We start from the raw sequence: 8,503 nt of genomic DNA, 5'->3' as shown, positions 1-8,503 counted from the left end.
TTGTAGAGGTGTGACAAGTGCAGCGGGCGGTCGAAGGCGCGCGATCAGTTCATTAAACTTGTTATCGAGCTTTGTTTCGAACGCCTTCTCAATGCCATCTATCTTCTCCATGGCCTCTTCAAATCTATTTAGCACATCTTCCACCTGTCCACTCATCATTTGCTGAAACTTCTCATGTAACTCTTTGTTTGTCATATTCTCCCAGTCAGTCTCGTCGGCTTGTGATCCTGCCATGGTTAGCAGCAATAGAAACACACAAGAATATGATCCTACAGACTACTAGGAAGTGGTGGTGATGGTGTGGTGGACAGTCACAAATCCGTCAAGAGAATCTCAAATTCTTACCAGTTCTTACCAAGCAGCAGATGGTGATTAGCAACCGTTGTACTCAAAACTCTCAAAGCTTGGATAGAGCGATTACCAGGGAGAGTCAAATGCACGACGTAGACGTATGTCGAGCTCGGAAGGCTTATAATATGGTAGCAAAAAGGGTCAGCAATAATCAATTCAGATATGCAAAGTTGAATAAACGCTCAACGACGGTACTGTGCTCGTCCTAGGCTAGACCGTGCTAGAGCCGTGAGCCTAGAACACTAACAAAATCACGGCGCTGCACATAAACAAGGGAAAAGCACACGCTGGAATTTTTTTTGCTCTGTTTTTCTTCCGCTCCTCTTTTTTTTGCGCTCCTCTTTTTATGCGTAAAATCACTATAATGGCGAGTGTCTCAAAACTCTTCCCTCGTCAAACTGACAGGATGGGCACGAAAAAAATTTGTGACTTTTTTTTCAGAAATCAGGGCAGCGACACCTCAGGATGCTGGCGAGTGTCTCAAAACGCTCCGTGGGACCTAAAAATCACTATGATGGCGAGTGTCTCAAAACGCTCCGTGGGACCTAAAAATAGATAGGGAAAAATATTTTTGGTCGCCGAAATTTTGGCCTAAAAACTGCCCCGGGGTCTCCAGACTCTTTTTTTCCGAGACCTACTTAGGCAAGGAAACACAAAAGAAAAACTAGATGGATCTCGAAAACAAACCTAATAAGAAAAGAACTCGGATTGGTGGTAGACAAGCAGATGTATATGTGGACTCGAATTGGTGGTGGACAGGCGGATGTATATGTGGACTCGGATTGGTGGTGGACATGCGGATGTATATGTGGACTCGGATTAGTGGTGGACAGACATATGTATATGTGGACTCGGATTGGTGGTGGACAGACAGATGTATATGTGGACTCGGATTGGCGGTGGACAGGCGGATGTATATGGCAGCGGTAAGGAATATGTTGGTGGTGGATGGATATGGTAGGAACGATGACGATGGTGCGGTGGCGTGACAACTTATGACCAGAACTCGAAACTCTAAAAGACTAGACTGTAAGACCAGCAACTTGACACGACGATGCAACCGCAAATTCAACAAAGCAAATACAGAAAAGATTATGCAAAGGCTCAGACTGGTTCGGATATGATGAACTAACCCTAATTTTTTTGTTGGCTTTTTCGTGGACTATAGGTATGAAGAACAGACTCGATCTAAACTATGAAAAACTGTAAAATCTCACCAAGCAACCCGGATATCTGATACCACTTGATAGAGCCTAAGGTGTCTCGTCTTTCGATGAGATGGTGGCTATCGTTTTGGAGGAAGTTGACTTTGACGATCCGACTACGAACGTGCGAGGACGTCGCGCCTTAGCAATCGCTAAACCAACTCCGAGAGGTTATTGACCACGCCGGAGCACGATCAACCTGACCACGAAGGTCTGTTTCCTGCAGGCAAATGAAGAACAAGTAGGAAACTAAGATTGCAATCTAGATATTGCGAATATATGATGAAAGCTTTATTGATCAAGGTGGGGTTCTGTGACGCCTTTGTCTGGTCGTTGAACACAAACGAAGTACACGAAGTTGCAGCTATGGCGAACTTTAATCTAAACAAAACCCAATGTCTAAACGACACCCTAAGGGCTGTATATATGGAGGAAGAGGCAGGGAATTTCGTGGCCCTTGGAGGAGGGGTCCGCAACCAACCCTAACTCTAGTTTCCCCACACATACGGACTCTAAAAACAGCCTATACTTAAGTATTTTGAAAATACATGAGCTTGGCCCAATAATACAGTGACGCAGCACCTAGAATAGCCTCTGGACGAAATTTATGAAGTGACATCTTGTTTATTTCGTCCAAGGCTTCATGCACTCCTTATGGTGGCTTCAAAGTCCTGAAATCATCGCTTGTAACTCCGTTCTTGATTCCCTTGCGCATGCCATCATCTCCATGCTTGGTCTTGCTCCAGTGTTCATCCCTCTTATCCATGCCAGGCCCTTCATTTGTAAGCAAAAAAAATGTATCCAATTTAGGCAGCATCATATCCTCATGAACATTAGAATCATTACCAAGAAACGAAAGTACCTGATAATTTAATTGGCGTGCGCAAGCTCTAGTAATTGGTCCAATATGTATAGCAGCAGGGGCTGTGGGTGTAACAATGGTATTGATTTCCTCGCCATAAACCATCCCATTATGACATCATTTTGCACAATGGTTGCTTTGATCACATTCACCATACCTTTGTGCATACTACAAATCCTATTGTTCCCATGAATGCTTTGCATATCATTCTGTATCATCTTCATAAGCTTCAAGCGCTTTGTCACGAACAATCTTGCCGAACGAACTCATTCTTACATGATGGACCCTTTGTGTGTGCTAACCATTGTATTTCCAAGTGTTGTTTGTGTTTGCTCTTTTTGCATGTATACTCCTCCGGCGACACTTTGGAGTACTTGGATTGCAACATGTCTTCCTCTTCGTCCAACTACAAGTCCGTCCACAACAACCGTTTCCATGGTGATGAGGTTCTCGATCCTCCCCAAGGGAGGGGAGATGATGCGGAGCATCCTACGATCACCCCCTTGTACACTCAAGCATACACCTTTGGACCTAAGGTGAATTCGCTCCTTTCTGAATCTTCCCTTTTCGCATGTAAGACATGGATGCTACTTCAAGGGCGGACCTTGTGCATACCCAGGTACACCCGAGGTGACCATGGATAGCCCAAGGACCAAGGCCAAGGATGCACGGAAGTGAAGGAAGGAGAAGTAAGAAGGGCCAGCTTCTACAGTGGCCGGACATCCGGCCCGAGCCTGGACATGCGGCCCGAGCCCCGGAAATCCGGGATCGGCTATCCAGAGAGCACCGCGAAGGTCCAGCGCAGCCTGGACATCCGGCCATCACCCCGGACATCCGGCTCCTCCCGAAGCCCCGGACATCCGGACCTACCCCCGGAAATCCGGCCCCTTCCTATCCAGAGAGCTCCGGAAGCGACACGGACAGCCCGGACATCCGGCCCCATGCCCCAGACATCCGGCTCCTCCCGAAGCCCCGGACATCCGTCCCCTTCGCCCAGAAATCTGGAGCACGCTAACCATAGAGCAGAAGAATTGTGCAACGCCATCCCGGACATCCAGCCAGAGGCCCGGACATCCGGCACCTGCCTGTGCGCAGAGATCGGGCCAAGGGCCCATGTATCCCCCCTCTCACTTACCCCTTCGTGGGCTAGCACTATATATACTCCCCCACCTCCTCCTAGTTAGGGTTAGCATTGGTTTAGCTCATATTTAGAGATAGAGCATTGCTCATCCACATCGGATCTACTCCACGAGAGAGACCGCGGCCTCTACGGAGAAGATCCCTTTGGATTCAAGACCTACTTGCGGAGAAGAACATCAAGACCTCCTCACGGAGAAGATCGGCTACCTTTGTATCATTCGTTGTTGACTTTGGATCTTGTATCTTCCTTTGTGTTCATGGATCTAGCGCATGTATGATCATTCTTGTTGGTTTGAGTGTCCTCTTGTGTTCCCCTCGTGATTTTCCCCTCGTTTCCCTCCTCGTGTTCTTCATGTTCATCGCAGGATCCGCTCTTTTCGTGAAAGATTGGCCGATTAGGGTTCTACCCTACATCACGCGAGAAGTTCATTGTTATCGAGCTTTGTTTCGAACGTCTTCTCCATGCCATCTATCTTCTCCATGGCCTCTTCAGATCTGTTTAGCACATCTTGCACCTGTCCACTCATCATTTGCTGCAATTTATCATGCAACTCCTTATTTGTCATGTTCTCCCAGTCAGTCTCGTCGGCTTGTGATCCTGCCATGGTTAGCAACAATACAAAAACACACAAGAATATGATCCTACAGACTACTAACAAGATGTGGTGGTGGGTGTCACAAATCCGTCAAGCAAATCTCAAATTCTTACCAGTTCTTACCCAGCAGTAGGCGGTGATCGGCAACTGTCGTAGTCAAAACTCTCAAAGCTTGCATAGAGCGATTACCAGGGAAAATCAAACGCACGACGTAGATGTATGTGGAGCTGGGAAGGCTTATAATATTGATGCGGAGTGTCGGTGTCAAAAACCGGCGGATCTCGGGTAGGGGGTCCCGAACTATGCGTCTAGGCCGGATGGTAACAAGAGACAAGGGACACGAAGTTTTACCCAGGTTCGGGCCCTCTCGATGGAGGTAAAACCCTACGTCCTGCTTGATTAATATTGATGATATGGGTAGTACAAGAGTAGATCTACCACGAGATCGAGGAGGCTAAACCCTAGAAGCTAGCCTATGGTATGATTGTTGATGTGTATGTTGTCCTACGGACTAAAACCCTCTGGTTTATATAGACACCGGGTAGGATTAGGGTTACATAAAGTCGGTTACAGTGGTAGGAGATCTGCATATCCGTATCGCCAAGCTTGCCTTCCACGCCAAGGAAAGTCCCTCCGGGACACGGGACGAAGTCTTCAATCTTGTATCTTCATAGTCTAGGAGTCGGGCTAAAGGTATAGTCCGGCCATCCGAACACCCCCTAATCCAGGACTCCCTCAGTAGCCCCTGAACCAGGCTTCAATGACGACGAGTCCGGCGCGCATATTGTCTTCGGCATTGCAAGGCGGGTTCCTCCTCCAAGTACTTCATAGAAGATTTTGAACACAAAGATAGTGTCCGGCTCTGAAAAATAAATTTCCACATATTGCCATAGAGAGAATAATATTTACACAGATCTAATCTGCTGACGTATTCCGTAGTGTGAGATCACACCACGGCCAAGCTTTTATTCGAACCGTTTTACTGTCCCATCTTAGTGCGTTATGCGAGGCAGTTTCCTTGGCACGTCTTGTTAAAGCAGAGATCGTGTCCCCCTTACTCCGGGATTCTCATCAATACGGGCATGGGTAACCCAACCGCGCCATCGATTACGGCGCTTGGAGATAAGCGAGTTTTACCAGGCTGGTGGGGACATGTAGCTGCGTCCACCCATATAAGGGGATAAAGATCCACCTTTTCACCTACGCCTTCTTCCTCCTTCGCCTATCCATTCTTGCGCACTCGAGCTCCAGCGCCCAAGTCCGCACTCCCCACCTCAACCTTCTCCAGCCATGTCCGGAGCGGGAGGCAAGTGGATGGTCTCCTCCGTCACGGAGGGACACATCAAAAAGCCGAGGAAGGCCGGATACCTGTCTAACAACATCGCGTACCGGCTCCCCGAGAAGGGGCAGCTCATCCCCACCCCTAGGCCCCATGAGAGGGTGGTGTTTCTCCCCCATTTCCTCCGCGGACTGGTCTTCCCTCTCCACCCATTTGTCCAGGGGCTCATGTTCTACTACGGCCTGGATTTCCACGATCTGGCCCCAAACTTCATCCTCAACATCTCGGCGTTTATCATCGTGTGCGAGGCCTTCCTCCGCATCCGCCCCCATTTCGGGCTCTGGCTCAAGACTTTCAATGTCAAGCCGAAGGTGGTGCACGGCAGCCAGGCGGAGTGCGGAGGCGCCATGGTGGGAAAAATGGCCAACATCCTCTGGCTCGAGGGCTCCTTTGTGGAGACCCTGAAGGGGTGGCAATCGGGGTGGTTTTACATCACCGAGCCGCGCGACGCCGAATGGGTCGCACCCCCCGAATCCCGGTCCGGACCCCCAACGCGGCTCACGTCCTGGAAAGAGACGGGCCAGTCGTGGGGCAAAAAAGGAGAGCTAACCGGACTCCAAACATGCGTCAAAACCCTGGTGGACAAGAATCTCAAACTTGTCAACGTAGTCCAGGTTATGCTCATCCGCTTGATCCTCCCGTGCCAACAACGGGCTTTCAACCTGTGGGAGTTCGACCGGCGCAGCACCAAACTCTGAGCAGGCTCTTCGACATGACGTACGAAGATGCCTGGAGGGTGCTTTTCAAGGGCGCCGAGGCTCCCGCATCCGCTACTGAGTATCGCGGATTCAGTGCGCAGCGTCACGCTCTCGCGGTAAGCGGTTTTTTCCTTTTACAGGGTATCAGTTTTTCATAGTTTGACTCCATGCGGGATCTAAGCTCCCTTACCTTTGACAGGATTGGCAGGTGACATCTGGACAGATCAACTGTCCGGCTCCTTTGCCCGAAGGCCCAGCGGATGCTCGCTTGGCGAAGCTGCTGGTTCCGGCACCCTATGTGGTGCCGGAGAAGAAGGTCAACAAGAAGGCCACGGGGACTCGAAAGAGTGCCCGACGCCCGGAGGTGTCGGATTCATCATCCGACGAATCCAAGACGCACTCCTCCCGCGAAGACGAGGAGGAGGAAGAAGAAGAGACCCCTCCCCCTCCAGCGGGGGAAGGGAAGAAAAGGAAGGCCGCCCCAACTGGGGAGGCCGTAGGGTCCAAGAAGGGAAAACCCTTCCTCCGGACTGCTCCATCGGCGCCTAGGGCCAAGCCCCTGGCCAAATCGTAAGTATCCGGATACTAGAGTAATTTTATTTGTTTATTGCAAGCTTTCCCTCATGTCGAATATGTTTATGCAGCCCACCCAAAGACCGGCTTGATGCGTCGTCGAGCGGCTCACTGGACTCGTCGGATGTGAACTCACTTCCGACGGCTTCCTCCCCCCGCCCTATGGACGACACCAAAGTGTTGTCCCAACAGGTTCCAAGCCAGGAGGAGGTGGTCCTGGAGGCGCCGCAAGGCGACCTCCCGGACTCCAGGAGCAAAGGGGATGAAACCACCCAGGGTTCCAAGTCCGGCTCGAGGCCGGACACCGCCCCGGAACCTTCAAAGGTTCCAGAGTCCGGCGGGGGACCTCCTTCCAAGAGGAGCAAGTCCACCGTGCCGGCGGCCTCCGTCCAACCGGAGGCGCCAGACAATATGTTGGAGGCGCTCCAAGGCGCCTCCATCGATGAGGAGCACCGCGCTATTATGAGTGCGGTGGTCCAGAAGGTTCAGTCCGCCAAAAACGGACTGACTGAAGCTTGTACTAGCCTTTTTTCAGGCTTTGAGGTAAGTAAAGAAAGTGTAAATAATAGTACCACATAGATAGTAGCCCTTGATGCTCTGTTTGGCGTTCGGGAAGAAAAGCCGAATAGAGGATCAAATAGAATTCGCAGGAGTCTAACAAAAATGAGTCAATATGCATGTGCAGGCTACCCTGCATGTGTCCGCCGCACTGACTGCGGAAGTGGACATGCTAAAGCAGGACCTCGAAAGGTCCGAGAAAGAGCTCGAGCGTGCCAAGAAGCAGCTCGAGGACAATGAAGGTAGGAAATACCTTGTTTAAAATATATATATAAAAAGGTGCAATTGCAAAAAATGACAGGATAATCGTGGCTATTGTAAGGGCCACGTCTGAGGTGGCGACCCTTAAGCAAGCGCTGGACGAGGCCGAGAAGAGGGCAGCCTCGGAGCGCAACGAGCGGGAGAAGTATGAGGCCGAAGTTGGCAAGGTGCGGCAAGAGCTCCAGGATCTCATGGAAAAGCATGAGAGTTTGGAGCTTGACTCAAAGACGCGAGCGTCCGAGCTCGTGGTGGCTATTGAAAATGCCAAGTCTGCCAAGGCCGAATCCCAGAAGACCCTCCATGAGTTGGATGAGGTGAAGAAGATAGCGGTGGGTAAGCCATTCTTTATGCAAAGCAAACATATAAACGTGAGTTACTTGTTACTTACCCGAATCTAGAGTTCTCCAGGAGCATTCGCAGACCTTCCCCGGAGTGTGTCCGATGCTGCCGCATTCTATCGAGCCGACGAGGGCAGCTCGACGGAGAAGGTGTTCTGGTCTCAGTACGCTAAGGCCGGACACCCCGTGCCCCTGAGCGACCAGCTGAAGCAACTGGTCGAGCTCCACAAGGCGACCGAACAGGCCATGAAGGGCCTCATAGTTTGGATGTGGCCTGGAGAGGCTCGGCCTGGGAGCTATTTCGGGCTGGTGCGGCGGCTGGTGGAGGCCTGTCCAAGGCTCGAAGTCATCAAGCGCTCCATCTGCATTGAAGGTGCACTGGGGCAAGCTGGATGCTGAGAAGCTTGTGAAGGACGGGCCACCGCCGGGGAAAGAGCATCGCAAGCCCGATAATTACTATAAGGATGTTCTGAAGGGTGTCCGCCTTGTGGCGGATGAATGTTCTATGGATGCAATTTTTGAGTAAAACTCCCTCGTTTTGTCCTGTGCGATGAAAACTTGTTCATATGCGCTTAGCAATGC

This window comes from Triticum urartu, chromosome 7A, assembly GCF_056163025.1.
Source record: "Triticum urartu cultivar PI428250 chromosome 7A, HENAU_Tu73, whole genome shotgun sequence".
Lineage (NCBI taxonomy): Eukaryota > Viridiplantae > Streptophyta > Magnoliopsida > Poales > Poaceae > Triticum > Triticum urartu.
The sequence above is the reverse complement of the archived record's forward strand: the minus strand, read 5'-3'. Positions refer to the sequence as shown.